Source organism: Argiope bruennichi, chromosome 7 (genome assembly GCF_947563725.1).
Source record: "Argiope bruennichi chromosome 7, qqArgBrue1.1, whole genome shotgun sequence".
NCBI lineage: Eukaryota > Metazoa > Arthropoda > Arachnida > Araneae > Araneidae > Argiope > Argiope bruennichi.
In genome coordinates this window covers 118,980,495-118,997,267 of record NC_079157.1, presented here as the reverse complement: position 1 = coordinate 118,997,267, position 16,773 = coordinate 118,980,495, and the positions used below count along the sequence as shown (strand labels likewise).

At 31.0% G+C, this 16,773-nt stretch overlaps 1 protein-coding gene across 2 annotated transcripts in view; it reads left to right on the top strand.

Annotated features, from left to right (window-relative positions):
- Positions 1-16,773, top strand: part of LOC129976658 (G-protein coupled receptor Mth2-like) — a 44,620-nt gene that overhangs the window by 23,147 nt on the left and 4,700 nt on the right. Inside the window, exon 1 of one of the 2 annotated variants that reach the window (XM_056090347.1) lies at positions 7,059-7,208. The exons of the other annotated variant lie outside the window; for it this stretch is intronic. The gene's annotated coding sequence lies outside the window, so the exon portion shown is untranslated. Of the gene's footprint in view, positions 1-7,058; positions 7,209-16,773 lie in introns of those variants that run through there. 2 annotated transcript variants of the gene reach the window in all.

The following is a 16,773-nucleotide window of genomic DNA, read 5'->3' as shown; positions in this document are numbered from 1 at the left end:
TGACCGCGGTACACAGTTTTGAGGTCCGCCCTAAAATAACTCTAGTGCTGCTTTAAAATGGGTCATTAATATATAACTAAAATTCGTAATTATCCCTCACCCATGTTTTACAAGATTTTTCGTCACCCTTTTCAATGTTTACGTTTTTATGAGGGGGCGGATAAGGAATTTATTGAAGAGTTTGCGAGAGAATTTCGGGGAGACAACTCCTTCTTTTTTTCGTGTAAGAAGATTTTTATGATTGAATCAGTCCATTATGATAACAACTGCATTTTGAATCAAGCTAAATATATCTGTGCAGGACCACATCGTTGCAATTGAATTTGCACAGATACAACAGATCTACTCAAGATATACCTATAACTTGTGAGTGCGTTTGGCGTTAAATCTATTGTCATGGTTCAAACGCACTTCCATAGGTGTGATTTGGAAAATTGCTAGCGAATGCCGTTCTCTTCATCTGACTGCGGTTCAAAATCAGGAAGTCTGATCTAAAATTCTTACGCCTAACTTCGAGGCAGCGGTGGCCTGGTGGCAAGTTCTCAGCTTCGAAACCGGAGAGCTTACTGAGTACCACCGAAGAACTGTCGTGTAAGAAGGCCTGGTGCATGTTAAATCCGTCGGGGTCAAACGTCTTCCCGCTGGTGTGGTATGGAAGCTTGGAGAGGGGGTGCATGCTTAGGTATCATTCTTGTCATATGAACGCTGCTCAAAATTAGCAGGTCCGCCCCAAAATAGCTCCAGTGTTGATTTAAAAAGGGACGTTAATATAACTGAACTGAAAATCTAACTTCAAAACAAAAAGTTCATATAATTAAACTAAATTAAACTGAACATCAAGGAAAAAAATTTATAAATTTGGGTACCGTTTAAATAAAGAGAAGAAATATGTGTTAAAATAAAAAAAAAATCTTTAAGAATCGCCACCGCAACCTTAAAACTCGTGCAGTGTAAATTAGATAATATGTCGTTAGTTAATAATATGTCGTTAATTAATTAAATAAGTTAATTAACGACAAATTAATTAAGTTCAATTTATTAAGAAGTTGTTACAACTGTGAAAATTATTACTAAAACGTAATTAAAATAGTTATATAAAATCTAGAACATGTAAATTTGTTTATAAATATTTCTACATATGCATTCTACTTCGAACACATATTAATGACGGTTTTAATTAACGAATTTGACTCATGTAACACATTTAAAAGTTTTTGCCCTCAAAGGTGTAGTAATTTATTTAATAGCAATTAATTAAAAAATCACGTGGATATGCTTAAATATCTCAGATATGCGTCAGATTATATTAAAAGAACACTAAATACATATTGACTGACATCTAATTAAGATTAAATATCAATTATAAGTCAAGGGGTTAATAGCTTTACCTAGTTCTACTCACGTTTCTACTTTCATTTATTATTTAATTACTTTTCTAATGACTTTATTTCACAATCCTAATTTTTTTCGGGTCAGATCCATGAAGTAGTACTATGACATATATCGGTCAAACTTCCCATATTTCATTTAGAATCTATTAAAGAATTGTTGGAGAAACGAAGTTATTGAATAGAACAATTTAAACATGTCTTCTTTTTTTTTGAAAAAAAAAAAAAAAAAAAAAAAAAAAAAAAAAAAAACGACCTCTATTTTTATGATGTGTGTTAGTAATTGATGGAATTTTTCTTTTCCTTTATAATTAATTAACCAATGAGGATTTCTTAATCCGAGTTAGTGACACAGATAGATAGACAGAGTATTTGTGCTTTAACTTTATTCAGAAATTCTTCGTACTACCAATAAAATTCCAGTGGCTCCTTTGTAAGCAATTCCTGCATATAATGCCTAATTATAAATCGAATACCAAAACAAGAGGCACTTTGTTAATTATGATTTAAAGAGTAATTAATAATTGTTTAATTATTTTCTAAAAATAATAATCTACCTAAAATTAATAAAAATTATTCAGTCTACTCATTTTCTTCCTCAACTGGCAAAGAAATCGACCGCTGACTTAATCACATTTTACTTTCTCTTATACGTAGTATAGAAAAAATACATTAATCATTAAAAAAAAATGACCTCGAGATTTTGACAAATCTCCACATTTTAAATCTTCCTGAGTTTGAAAATTACATTTTTATGAAATTTCTATCTATCTGCCTGTGACAAAGACAATTTAAAACGCTTTGAACTAGTTGGATGTAATTTTTTATATGATCTGTACAACAAATTTTGAATAAAATTTGCTTGGGGGAAGTCTGTCTGTCTTCTGTTTGAATACAAATTAACACGATAAATACAAAACATAGAGAGCTAGATAGATAAAATTTGATATACAGATTCAACATCTATAGTGTAGATATTTATCAACGTTTGAGCCGAATTCAACTGTGGGTTGGTTGTCTGTCTTTCAGAGACATAAACGCGATAACTGAAATGCGCAATGGCTTCAATATATCAAATTTGGTATGGGATTTTGCAACTACAAGTGGCGTGTTATGTCAAATTTTTGTTTCAGTCGATAGAGAAAAATGTTTCTAAAACTCAGATTTGATTTTCGCATACTATTAACTGCATGCCAGCGATTCATCGCCAAAAAACTCAAGGAATGTCTCGATATATTCAGTAAAAATGCTAAATTCACGCCAAATATTAATATTTCGTGATTATATTACGCCAATGCTATGCAAGGCATTCTCTGGAATAACACCTTTATTAGAGAATATGCGAGAAAGTTTTGGGAGACCACTTCTGCTGGTTATTACTAAGAGATCCGCAGTAGAATTAGATATAAATTGCCTTTCGTGTTGCTTTTAAGTTCTCCACCCAGAAGTGTCCCTCGTGAAAACTGATTTCGTCTAGCCAAAACGGTAGTCACGCATTTCCTTTCATCTAACACTTTTTTTTTCCAATAAGGATCTAATTCTTAAGCTATTTTTAAAGTCATAATAAATGTGCGTGCTCTAATGCTTAGCCGTTTGTCGTCGAGGTTTATCGACGCTTAAACGATACTAACTCCTTCGCAAAAACTGAACAAAAAAATACTTTTCCCAAGATACTTATTTAAAAGCAAATGGTTCCGGATGCATTCATCACGAAATACGAAACTTGGCAATTATTTGATGATTTTTCTATACTGCAAAGTTTTAACCCGTAAATATATTTCTTTTGAAATAAGTTTTATATTTTGTTTTCTCATTTAACCACTCATTAGTCAATTATTTTCAGGAAATTAAATGTACAAGGGTGCTCTGTATATACTGTTCTTAACCACCTGCAAATACTTTATAATGAAATATTGTAAAATTCTCATTTATATTCAACTCTGTATATAATATTTCTACTTTTCCTATATCAGACTCATTTTATCAATAACAGAAAGTATTATTATCTTATAATCGGAATTCTATAATTCAATTAATTTACATTACAGTCTAAATGAGTACAAAAATCATTTATGGAATAACATTTGATTGTCTATAAGCATAAAAATTCTAGTTTCAAAAAGAAATAAAACTCAATACGGTTTTCGTACCATAATTGTGGATTTGTATAGCGGCGTCTTTGTGATTCTTTAGACTATACAGCTGCCCAGGGCCACTTTGCTGAAGGAAAGGGACGCTGACAGATCGATTCAAAAACTAATTACAATAGTTGTCAAATAAATATATTTTATAAAAATACAAATTCTACTAATTATTAAGTAGGAAATCATTATCTATTTATCATTTAGAATTATACAGCACAGTTTCCCATCTTTTTGATTATTTTTATTTAGCTTCCATCCGCCTTTGACTACCAGTTTGTGCAATAGGGATTCTGATTCTGTTATTTGATTGAGCATCTGATGCATAACTTAATGCTAATTATTTCCCCAAAACTAATATTTTTAAGTATTAAATTGAGATTAAAACGATAGCATATTAAGATGCCAGAAAATGGAGATTCGTCTAAAATAAATTTTTCTTCACTATTGCAATATTTTCACTTTGTATATTTCGTATATTAGAAATAATAATTAATCTCATATTTCCATTTATGAAATCTTTGAACTAATTTTCTATTTATTGCTGAAGATGCTTGCAAGATGTTGAGTTCATTTAAGACAAGGAAAGGTAATTTCTAAAAATTTTTAATTTATTTAAATAATGAGAACAGAATGCGTGGGTCTGATGGTAGAATCTCTATTTCGGTGTCAGAAAAATTATTACAATGAGCATACCGATAATCGTTCTGCTCATGCTTTTCTTTACATGAGTCTTTGTTTTTCTTTACATTTTCCAAACGTAAACCAAGACATTGCGTGGCGCTCCGCGCGCTTCCAGGGCCCGCACATTTTTGAACGTTCTAGAAGTATGCTTGGCAAGCAATAGGATGCATATATGCACATTTTTAATTTGTATTTAGTATTATATTTACATAAAGTATTCTTAAATATTAATAAATATTTTATACATGTATTTATTATATAAGACTTTTTACATTTTAACTATTATTTATTTCACAGACTTGAATAATGCTTTAGAGTGTAATATTTGATAATGCAAATTTTCTTGTGTAATGGTGTTCACACGATTTGCAGCAGTATCTTGTTTTAAGACATTAAGGTGGGCCGCGGCGGCCTGGTGGTAAGGTCTCGGCTTCGAAACCAGAGGGTTTCAGGTTTGAGACTCGATTCCACCGAAGAACCGTTGTTTTAGCGGGTCTAGTACGTGCTAAACGTCCGTGCCAACCGTCCTCCCACTGATGTGGCGTGGAAGTTTAAAAGGGGGTTGCCTGATTAGGTGTAGTACTCGTCATCTGACCGCGGTTCAAATTACGAGATCCGTCCCAAAATAGCCCTAACGTTGCGTTAAAAAAAAAACGAGACGTTAATATAACTAAACCAAACTTAAGACATTAAGGACCGCTCACGAATTTTCTCGTGTTTTGCGTCCCATCTGTTGCGGACTGCCCACGAGTTGTCTCCTGTTTCGTGCCCCATCTGTTATGTACCGCTCACAAGTTTTCTCGTGTTGCGCGTTCAGTCTGGTATTTCTTTATAAATAACACAGTTATGATTATTTTAGAACGTACAAGTTTGCCCAAAAACGTGCGGTTGCTGGCGTATGTCTTACAGATTTCTTTCTGGTGTTAAATGTTTGCCTCTAGTTGTTTATGCATCTATTTAGCTGGGGGGAAAAAACATGAAAACGAGATATCTCGTGAACCGGCCATAACATTCGGTCTGCTAAAAACGAGAAATATCGTGACCCGGAGATAATGTGTTAACTCCGGACCTGAAATTTTGCCAAGAAACTCGGCAGTTGTACCAAAAAAATTTCGCACTTGATCCAACAAATTTATTGCGATGAGTCATCCGAGGATCAAGGAGGATCAAAATGTTTCGAGATACATCGTTTCTGAGGGAAAAAAAAACATTTACCAACGTAGACACAATGTCACCTTCATGGCTGTCATCTTTAGTATCAATACAAAGTTTCCTATGTTTCTTTTGGATTGTGTCCTAAAAATCCACTTCTTGAAGCAATTCTCTTTGGATAACCTTGATGGATTTATCATCGTCTTCTAGTTATTTTCTTCCGTTCTTGAAGAGAAGATACCTCTCAAAATACTTTGAATGACTCATGGTAGCATCGTCCAAAATTTGTTGCATCATTTGGCACAGTTGCAGAGCTTCAAGACAAAATTTTATGTTTGCTCTTTGTTTATGTTTCGATCGCAAAAATAATCACTCAGGTAAACACAAACCTGAACTGAATCTAACCTATATACGCAGTGAAATAATTTTTTGGCTCACCAAATTTAATAGCTTTTCTTCCCCTAAGAACTGTGTGTGCCAGCTTTTACAGTTGGCTCTTTACAGAACTAATCTCAAAACTGTTTGAAATTAGTTCTGGATATCAAATCCTACATCACCTTGCAGCATTTGATATTCAGTTCCATTAAAAATCTACAATTTATATGGTATTGGCACTTGTAAAATCTGCCGTCGTCTAACAATGAGCCAAAGTTACGATTGATGATTTTAATATTTTTAGTGCAGTTTCAAAATGGTATATTTATTTATTTATCAGAATAAATTCATAGAAAGCTGGATAATATTTTTTAAGTATATGATATCCAAATATGTATGGATGTTTAAGTACAGCATTGTATACTGCAGAATGTTGCTATCAATTCTTTAACTCCACTTGGTTTGCTGCGTAATTGTTTTCAGATGGATCTCGAAAGTCCGAATGTAAGTCAGATAATTAAGGTAACATCTAAACAGGCACTCTATTCCCCAACATTCATGCCACACTTACAGGAGGACGTTATACACATTATAGCAGATAAAATGTGCGTTAGTCCCCAATTTAAGATTCATCTTCGGTAAAATCAAATTCAGAATTGATTATCATCCAATCAAAAGGCCGAAACCCTATAATATAACTTTTTATAACTTGAAATTGTGCTCAAAATAAATTATAAGTGTATTATTATGTTATTAATGATCCGAGATTAAATTATTATTATAATTTTAAAGTATTAATGAAGACTTAGAGATAACTGGAAAATTTTTTACGCTTTAAATATTTGAAGATAATTGGAAAGCAGTTTAAACGATAAATAAATGGAAATAATTTATATTAGCACAACAAATCTTTGCGTGTCTTTAATTAAAAGTGGTTAAGGTTCCATATCGATTCTCATTAAACTTGCAAACGTAAGCATAATTAATAAGTCCCTCTTGTTGAAGATCAATAAATCACATTAAATATAATTCCATAATTCATGTTTATTTTTGCTTTTGCGTTAGATATAAAATATTATTCATCAAAATACTATTCAGCACATTTGAATGCATAAAATTGCTACAAATTTCTGTTCATAATTAAACGGAAAAAAAAAGTGAAAAGCAAATCAATTCACTTTTAACCCGTTCTTGTTTATCCTAATCGAGAGGGGTTTTTTTCTCTGACCTTCCCCATGGCTATGTGCTTCCCGCGTTAAAATTATTCTGCTCATGCAACCCGACATCGATTTTTTCTCTGTGACCGTAACTGCCTAACTTTCGAAGGAGCGCGTCCGCACATTGCTTCTGAGTCGGTCATCCAAGAGGGGTGAGCGGCGATTTTAAGAAGGATTAGACGGCTTCTCAGTAGCTAAGAGGGAAGCTGGACTTCCACGGTTGAGTGGCTGGTTTGAAACTTTTTGAACCGGTGAGTTTTGTTTGTTTTATCGTAGAAGTGTAATGCGGTTGACTGTTGTTTTTGTAAACATTGCGTAACTTTCTCCTCTCCCTGTTGTGGTTAAACTCTTTTATTGTCATTATAATTTAGGGCAGTGTATTTAAAGTTAATCATCTTTAGGTTTGGAATTATTATTGATCTCGAACTTCTTTTTCACTAGTTCGATAATAGAATTGATATCTAAGTTTTTCGGGTTAATTTTTAATGATTCTTTTTTTGGAAAGTACAATTTTCAGAATTATTTAGACTCTTTAATCGTGATTTCTTTCTATTAAAGAAACTTATAAATCGCTTTTACAATTTGAAACTTATTAGTACTTCTATAAAAGTGTATTTAAGTTTGCGTAGAAAAATTGGGTGTTTATTTTAAGTCATATAAACATTACTATGATGAATATGCAGTTAATTTATTCTAATATTATTTTTTTAAAATATTAGACAGTATTTTTATATTTTTCGTTTTTTATGCTATTTTAATAATTTTAGAATTATTTTGACTTAAAAAAATGGATTTCTTTAATATAAAGAAATTTATAACATTGCTTTTATAATTTAAACTTGCTAGCCACTCCTAACAAACTGTGTTTAAGTTATTTTAAGTCTATGATATCTAAATAAGTTATGTAGAAAAATTGGCAATTTATCTTAAATCATATAAACATTACTATAATGTATATACATTTAATTGATTCTAATTCTAAATATTTTTAATACATTACTATAATGTATATATACAAAGGGTTACCTTTACACTCGGAAAAGTAATTCGATTCAAAATTATTCAGCTAACACAAGGACTTGCTTATTGCTATAAAAAAAATATTTATTATAGATTTAAGTGGAATTTCACCGAAAAATCAACCTAAGTCTTCTTTCCATTCTTTAGGTATTTTTTAAAAAATTAAACAAATAAAACGTCAAAATAGTCATGCTCAGATAAATTGGACGAGAGTCACATCCGAGTGCGAAGGGTTAAAATTAGATGAATAAAATGGTTTCACCTGGAATCAGTAGTTGGTTTTCCACGTTTTAACAGCATGTTTATTTGCTTATAAAATATTGAGAATCAAATATTGCTTTCTTTTAAAAGCTCTTATCCTTCTATCGAGCTCGAGGTATAACAGCTGTGCTAGTTTGATTACGTTCGAAACATAGTCAATCCCCTATCTTAAATGGTTAAACTAAAAATCAATAACTTATTTCTAAAAATATTTGTTAATTTTTTAAAGAAAATTAAATCTACAATTACAAAAATACAAATAGGTTATCAATGAGTAAAATTGGGTGAAACGTTTTTGTTAATAAATTTATTATCGAAAGTCATTCAGAGTGATAGTGATTAAAAAAAACATTCGTATGATAACTTATGCCAAAACGTTGATATAAATGAAAATTACATATTACATCAAATTAAAGAAGTTTATTTAAACAAATTTATTATATAATATAAAAAATGCTTAATCCGCTGTTAAATTTTTAAAAAAAATTAAACCTGTTTTGAATGCTCTTTATACACTGAAAAGCGAACTTAATATTTGTGAAATCCGAAGAATTGGCACTTCAAGACTGTCAAGTTTTAGTAGCATTTTGTAAATGGATTTCATTGCTAATAGAACCTAAAAACATCATTTGGAATAATTTTTAAATATTAAAATAAAGTTCAAGGGCACAAATCTGAAGGAGAGAGGATTTTTTTTCTTATCTGATTGAATCTTTCTTAGGTGGAAAAATTGTAAAGATAAGGTTATTGCAATTACAATATTTAAAAGAAAATGGTTAATTTTAAGCTACTTTCACATTAAAGAGCGAATCGTTCAATAATATATTGAATCTTCTACCATATTTTTGCTTCCTCTTATAGGAAGTATAAAATTCGAACTCGAGATTTTGACGAATCTCCAGTTCGAGTTCATTGCGACTCAAACACAATGGACTAAACTGATGAAGTTTGGAATTGGTCTTCAGACCAATTCTGTAGATTTTTATCCCATTTTGAGCAAAATTCATTATCAGGAAGTTTGTCTAGCTGTCTGAATAAAAAGGAGTCTAGCATCAAAACAAAGTGCTAGATGGATAAAATTTAGACTAGATTTAGAATTTGAAATATTTTTATAAAAAGATTTGTATTAACCTGAGGACCAAATCCTCAGTTATGACGGTCCATTCTTTTGCATTCATGTGAACGCAATAATTCAAATAAAAATTTTGGTAGATGATTTTCTTATTAAAATTGTTTTATGAGTCAAACTGTGGTTTCAATCGGCTGAAAAAAAAATGTAAAAAAAAAAAAAAATGCATATTAAGTGTTTTTTACTTTGCTATGAAACACACTTCCCATTTTGACAGTCGAAAAAAATATTTGTTTCTAAGATTGCATCTTCTTTCTTTCCGAAGAATTTAAAGGTCAAGTTTCGAAATTTTTTTTAATCCCAAAAAATGTTTTCCCGCAACTTGAAATTTGAAGATTAATTTTTAAAAAGCATCATTAATAATAGATAAATTAATAAAAAAAATGTATTAATTTTTTTCATAAATATAAAAGTGAAATAACTCCTAAGTTTATTTTAATCTTGGAATTTCATGATATTTTATTGTTCAACAGCAATCGAGGAAATCTTTGTAAAATATTATATAATTAAAATTTAATAAAAACAATCATTAGTTTTTTTTAAATTTTTAACTGAATACATTTAACTGCTCAATACTTCACATTTTAACTGAATAAAGTCAAATCTATGTTCTTATTGCTATCTTATTAAATTATTCAAAATTGGAATACACGTGACTGCGCATATACGTTACATATCCCTACTACTCTGTTTTGCACCAATCTTTTACATTTCACTGTCATGTAATCATTCCATAAATGTTTAAATCGACTGAAGGGATTAAATTTACTTTTAACTTTAATGCTTTGTTTATTTTTTAAGTACATATTTGTGCTACGCAGTGCACATAATTTTATATTCACTACAATAAGTGAAACATTGCACATTTTATCCTATATTGTGTGTAATATTTTTGTCCTTGGACTTTCATTGGATTTCATGTCATAATTTTTGAAGACGTATAATAAATAGGATGGTTGGTATCCGAAAATAAAAATTGTGTTTGGCTAATAATCTTGTTCCTTTTTTTATATTTGAGAAGCTCGAAGTTACGAGCGAGTGACTCCTATATATAACTCAAAATGAATGAAGACATAAATATCATAGTAGTATTTCATTGGGAAAAGTCCTGCACGGTTTAAGATAAAAAGATGCAATCGGTGTTTCTAGGAAATTTCATACTTTCTCGTATTTCTTGTGCACATAAAGCATTGTAATAATGAAAACATTTGATCAAAAGTTTGATGAATATTCAAGTTTCTTAACCTCCCTAAAGCCTCGGGAAACAAATCTTTAATGCGAATTTCGGTTTTTCTAATTTTTTTTTATTCGAGTCGAAATTTTTAGTCTTAAGAATTTGTAATCTAAATTAAATTTTATCCTATAATTTTCTTTTATTCTTCAAATTAATAGAGGGTTCAGTTGGTCCAAATTTGCATGACTTAATACATTGTATATAAAAATAATAGTATAATGCGTGATAAAAACTTACTCATAGCAGAAATACGCCCCGAATAATTGATTTTAAATCTTTCTTCCTCATCTATAAGTGGGATTTCCAGTATTTTCTTTTGCGATATGACCGTTTTTCCAGATTTTATTCTCAAAACATGAAGAATATAACTTCAACGGTAAGTAGTAAGTTGAAAGAGAAGGCAAATATTTTTTATGAATGTATTCCCACCCTCCCTTTTTCTTGGAATATTTTTGTGCCAAAATTTATTTATTGATGAAAGAATAAAACTGAAAAGTTTTCTATAAATTAATTCTGAATATAAAAGGTTAAGACATATTAAGACGTTGTTGATATTCAATCTGCCATTTCCAAAGAACTGTGAATTTCAAAGAATAGCTCACTCACTTTTTGCGCGTATGTTACAATTTCTATAATCGCTTAATATGAAGTGATAAGTGATTAATCGATGTATTATTGACAATTAACAGGTGAATCGAATTGACCATAATATACGAATTATCAATTTTAGTTATCTTTTAAACGTTTGAGGTATTTAAAGGTTCGTTCAACAATGAAAATCCGATTTTTCAGCTATCTTTTTTTATGTTTGATTTCACTACTTTTATACAAATGTTCATACTTGATCTCTTACTCAATACTCTTCTCCTTTGTCAAGGCCAAAGTTCTATAGTTCTGAGCGAGAACAGAATGCAAAGCAGCTAACGTACGGAGAACACGAAACTCTTATTGGTGAGATTCGCATCCGAAACCTTTGCTCACAAGTACCCTGAGTTCACTACTTTTTAATTTATTGGCATCAAAAGAAAGTCAAATTATGCACTATATACTAGCTAGTGTATTCTGTATGTTATCTAATGTATTTGAAATGTAACTAGAGAAGTATTCTCCCCTCAGTTTTTACCCGTTGATTACGAACGGGATATATACTTCCCCCTGATCTTTTAAAATTAATTTCATCAGTTCTTAGTGAAGAGTTTATTTGAAGTTATTCAACCGTCAAGTCCCAGCCTCTGATTTAAAAATCCTTTGGAAAAGTTCAAAGAAATTTATCTACTTCGGAACCAATTATTTTCACTTTCATTGCATCGCTTTTTCATGATTCATATTTTTAAGCTATTAGACATTTGGATTTTGTAGACAAACCATGTTTCGATTTTATATAAAATTGAAACAAATACAGAACATGCTATAGGGCTCCAAACACCTGTTATGTACTGGACGAAATATAACAAAATATGGCCACCATATTAAAGTATGCGGTTTCGATTTGTCAAGAAAAAAAATTTGTACTAAAAAACGCCAATAGGGAAAATTCAGGCTCTGCGATCGAAAACTTCATGTCATTTTCATATACGGGTATTTTGCGACACAATATCGAGGATAAAAGGATAGGTTGACGATTATTGTAATTCAAGTTATTCTGCAAGAATTCACCTATCGATGGCGTTGTCATTGCGTGAACGCGCCTAATTAGTCATGCTTAGGGATTGCAATACCGGACCAAAATTTCAATACCGGTATTCGGTATTTTCTAGATCTTAATACCGGGATACCGGTTTTAATACCGGTATTAGAAATTTTAGAAAAATAAAGAAAACACAGGTGTTTCTTTGTTTTATTTGCCAGTTTTATTAGAAAGGGTAAATATCACAAAAAATAATTTGTAACTTATAAAATATAACAGTATATAAAGAGTCAAAAAAGTAAAGGAACATCTTATTTATTTAAATCATTAAAAAAGTGTAAATATCACTATTCAGTCTGTGGTACTATTAAATTTTTTTGAAATTTGATAATAAAAAACATAATGCATCAATTGTACTATCATTAAGCCTGAAAAGTAATTTTGTGCAAAAATTACCAGCTGTCAAAAACGCTCTTTCGGCATCTACGCTAGTTGGTGGTACTGTTAGGAATGAGCGATATACTTTTTCCAAGTATTTACCTATATATCCCTCATATTCAAGTAAATCGATTTCTCGTCGGGTGGATTTTGATATAGCTGATTTCTGTATTGTATTTTGGTTCTTTGAAATTTTTATCTATCGCTAATTCTAATTTTTGTTCGAGACAATTCATTTTCACTATCGACATTGATGTCATCATAATCTTCGATAAGTGAACCGTATTCTTCTGAATGTGTATAGGTTTGTGGGTAAAAACATTTAAGAAAATTTACTATAAACTTAATCAGATTTGAATTGGTTATTTTCTTTTCTTTTTCATTTTTAAAATCCTTATAATTAAGTAAATACCATAAGACATTTTCTATTTCGGTATGCCTTTCAATTGTGTGATTTTTCAATGTAATATATTATTCTTCAGATAGTGATGTATGCTGTTCTTTCAGTGACTGCAACATGAAATTTATTGTTGCATTAGTTGTTAATAAATTAGAATCTCTCTGACATAATGCCTCAACAGTCAGTTTTATTGGAAGTAGAGCTGATGCAGTTCTGGATATTGAGTCGAATTCACTATCTGAAAAATTAATTTACGAGTTGAAGTCGATTATTGCTTTTTGAATTGGATTTCTCAGTTTCAAAAATCGTTCCATCATTAGAAGTAAACTGTTTCAACGTGTTTTAGAATCTAATATTAACATATAGTGTTTTATTTTCAGTTAGTATACATTTTAGTAATATGTCATTTTTTATAGGGGAACGTTTAAATATCTTAACAATTTTTTTGAACTTTATAAACTATAGGAAGCAATTCTTGATTGGTTAATATTTCATCCTCATTAGAAATATCTTCTTCAGCAATTATATTGTCATTATCTTCATTGTCAATATCACTCTCAATCTTACTCTTTTCAAAGTTGGAATCCGAAGTTTCTATATCCAGAGTATTTGGATTCTTCTGTTCTTTATTTTTTGATATCTATTACTCCTAATTGAATTCCATCAGCATAACACAATTGCTTATTTGCACCAATAAACTTTCTAACTTTGTTCATAACTGTTGCTCCATCAGTCGTTATGGATACAATATTTTCTTTCAGGGATAATCCATGTTTCGCTAATTTAGATTTAAGCAATTAAGCCATTAATTTCGTCCATTAGGGAGATATAAAAGCAAAAACGTATACTATTTTGCTATGTTGGCGATTCCTGAACATTTAGTGGAGACAATTTTAAAAATTTCTAGTAAATACCGAAAAACCGGTATTTAAACTTGTGAATACCGGTATTACAAAATCGTACAAATAGCTCAAAATACCGGTATTCGGTATACCGGTATTGCAATCCCTAGTCATGCTGTTTTATCATCGGGATGAAAATGCCAGTGCTGCTCTTCGTGAATAAAGGCGGGTAAAGCAGTTATGTGGAAGACCGATGATCATAACTAACTTACAGAATGATCGAAAGATTTGAAACGGGAATTCTTGGTGCTCAATCAGGCCGAGGACGTAAAGGTATCAAGCAGGAACGAGTTGAAGTTACACCGCCGTTATGGATCATTCGATAGCTAATAAATAGGCTACCAACAGTGCATGTTCAATATCACGACAAAGAGATGTCCCGTTCTCGACAGTGCTGAAGATACAGAAATTTTATCCGTATAAGAACGCACATTCAAGAATACCAGGGGACAGGAATACCCAGTTTGAGTTTTCTGAGACTTTTGGTTCAATTGGAAGTTGATAAAAAATGACCGTGGAGGATATTGTGAAGCGATAAAGCTCACTTTTATGTGCACGAACGAATAAATGCCGATATGCTGCGAGCCACCGTCGGAAACCTTCCAATCGAGCCGTAGTGACGCCATCGACATGCGAATTTTTGCAAAATGATTTGAATTCCTGTACCCCTTTCTTTTATTCTCGATATTGTGTCACAAAATAACCTTATACGAAAATGACATGAAGTTTTCGATCGCAGCGCCAGAATTTTCCCTATTGACGTTTTTTGGTACTAATTTTTTTTTCTTGACAAATCGAAAACGCATACTTTATTATGTATGGTGACCAAATTTTATTATATTTCGTCCAGTACATAACACGTACAGGGCTCCGAACACCTCCTGTTATTTCTTAATCACCCTGTATTCGAATTACGTGAATTTGACACAGCTTAGCCATATATGACTTTTATACCATAAAACACAAATTCAACTCAAATTTTCACTTACGTAGAAAATGTAAAAGATTTTTAAAAATCTGTAGTCAAAGGATTAAAAATACGGGATATTTTGGATAAGCTTTGTAGAATGGCAAAAGGAATTTTTTTTAATTGCAGCCATTTAACCCTTTACCATAGAGCTAAGCCATATAAACAGATTATTGCAACTGGCTATTATGCACATTAACGATCCAACTTTTGCATAAGAATACAACGGCCAACAATATTTTAATTTCAAAGATGGCTTTTGTGCCAAAGTATACAAACTCAAACAATGGCTAACAAAAGTTCAAAAAATCTTCAAACTGTTGGTAAATGGCTAGAAAACGTTCCCATCATTTTTTAATACCGCGAAAGGAACTAAACGTCGATTTTTAATTGATTTAGGCAAGTCCATAGGTTCAAAATTTATTATTTACTTTTTAGTGAAGAGCGTTAATTCAAATTCTATTTGCTTTGTTTTTTGTGTTTAAGTTCTTAACCATTCATTGTATATCTCAACCCTCGTTTTGATTCGTATCTACTGTACTGATTTAAATGTCATAATCTAAAATTATTCCATGAAGATTGCTGCCCTTAATACATTTTCATTTTCATATGCACGAGTATCATTATTCTTCATATTTCATATCGCCAAAAATAATTTCAAATTTGATGCCTAAACCGCATAAAAAATTTCAACCATGAAAGGTAATGCGAGTATTAATTATAATATTCAGTTATAATTGCAATGATTTTAGGTCTTGGTGGAAATTTAAACATGGAAGCTTTCTCATTCTCTCACACACAAACTGAACGATTTTAGCGTTTTTTCATTGTGTAAATTCATATAATAAAAAAATAAAATCGCTATCTTCAAATTTATTTAGTGGTCATACACCCTTTTATTGTGTCCAGAAGATTCCAACCTGCGATGCCTGCTTACGCGATTTATTAACTGATTAAAGATGTTTATCTTTAGACTTCTGTATGATTCAAGACCTCCTGCTCGTTGAAAACGATGAAATTGACAAATAAGTTACTTAAAAAAAAAACAACAATGCCTTCACTTTTTTTTAAAATTAGTATTTATACTACTAGCAAAATTCATCGAAGCATTGCAAATCTTTGCTCCAACTATCAAACTGAAACGAAGCTCGTGCAATTCTTATGAATGAAAATTTTTCCCAAGAAATTGCACAAATGTTAACTTTGTTGAACGAAAGTATAAACATATCATTAAAATGAGCTTTTTACTTTTAAATCGGATGATGTAACACATTGAAAGCAATTCTTTTGTTCCTGTAAGTTATTGCGGACAGTTGACCAGTTCTGTATGCCGACGTCGTACTGGGAATTTTTTTAAATTGTTTGAATTATTTTTGTGTAAATGTTTGAACTGTCATATGACGCATATCAACATAATGCTCTATATATTCACTTACAGAACTTGCATAAATTAGTGAATAAATGTGAAAAATTATTAATTCATCACTGGCGATAGAAGATAGAAATAAGCAAAAAATACATTGCTTTTAATCGTCCGTCGGTAACAATACCCAATAGTTATGTATACAATGTTGTCGCGAATTGCGATTTTTGAAAATACTCGCCAAATGTAGTAATGCACAAGATTTTAGCTGTATACGTGCAAAACGAAAAATTAAGCGAAACTTAATTTTCCTTGCCATTCTAGAGGGATCCATTTGGCGAGTATTTTCAAAATTGGCTAATATTTCCCCAGTTCCCTAGGCAAGACGGTATCGTAATCTTAAATCGAACCAACAACAAGGGAGAAATAAAATATGAAAGCATTAAAATATAGATGTAAAAACCTTTTTTGGAAG